General features: G+C 64.9%; 1 long non-coding RNA gene across 1 annotated transcript in view; it reads right to left on the reverse strand.

Moving 5' to 3' along the window:
* The window catches only part of LOC113980326, a 552-nt gene extending 455 nt beyond the window's left edge, over positions 1-97 (reverse strand). Inside the window, exon 1 of the long non-coding RNA XR_003538117.1 lies at positions 41-97. This is a non-coding gene — a long non-coding RNA (uncharacterized LOC113980326). The remainder of the gene's footprint in view (positions 1-40) is intronic.
* Between the last annotated feature and the right edge of the window lie 788 nt (positions 98-885).

Genomic DNA, 885 nt, shown 5'->3' on the forward strand with positions numbered 1-885 from the left:
CCCCCCCCCAAAATTAGGGACACTCCCATGAATTAGGGACACCCCCAGGAATTTGGGGACCCTTCCCATGAATTGGGGACACCCCCCCTGGAATTGGGGACCCCCCCAGGAATTTGAGGACCCTTCCCATGAATTGACTCTCCCAGGAATTTGGGGACCCCCCCCCCAGAATTGGGGGCCCCCCCCCCGGGGCCAGGACCCCCCCCAACCTGGGGACCCCCCCCGGGAATTGGGGCCCCCCCCCAGGAATTTGGGAACCCTTCCCATGAATTGGGGACACTCCCACGAATTAGCGACACCCCCCCAAAATTGGGGACCCCCCCGAATATTGGGGACCCTTCTCATGAACTGGGGACCCCCCCAGGAATTTGGGGACCCTTCCCACGAATTAGGGACCTCCCGGAATTGGGGACCCTTCCCACGGATTGGGGACCCTTCCCATGAATTGGGGACCCCCTCGGAATTGGGGACCCCCTAGGAATTTGGGGACCCTTCCCACGAATTAGGGACCCTTCTCATGAATTGGGAACCCCCCCAGGAATTTGGGGACCCTTCCCACGAATTGAGGACTCCCCCAGGAATTTGGGGACCCCCCCAAAATTGGGCCCCCCCCCCGTGTCCCCCCGGTACCAGTAAAGGACGTGAACGCGCAGCGGCGCCATGGCAGCGACTGCGCAGGCGCGGAGGGCGCGTCCCAGCGCTCCCAGTCCCTCCCCCAGTTCTCCCAGTTCGCCCCTCCCAGCGCTCCCAGTCCCTCCCCCAGCGCTCCCAGTCCCCCCCAGTCCCTCCCCCAGTGCTCCCAGTCCCTCCCCCTGCCCCCCTAGTCCCTCCCCCAGTTCCCCAGTTCGCCCCTCCCAGTGCCCCCAGTCCCTCCCCCAGTATAAC

Source organism: Neopelma chrysocephalum, unplaced genomic scaffold (assembly GCF_003984885.1).
Source record: "Neopelma chrysocephalum unplaced genomic scaffold, ASM398488v2 Primary Assembly neopelma1_93696, whole genome shotgun sequence".
Lineage (NCBI taxonomy): Eukaryota > Metazoa > Chordata > Aves > Passeriformes > Pipridae > Neopelma > Neopelma chrysocephalum.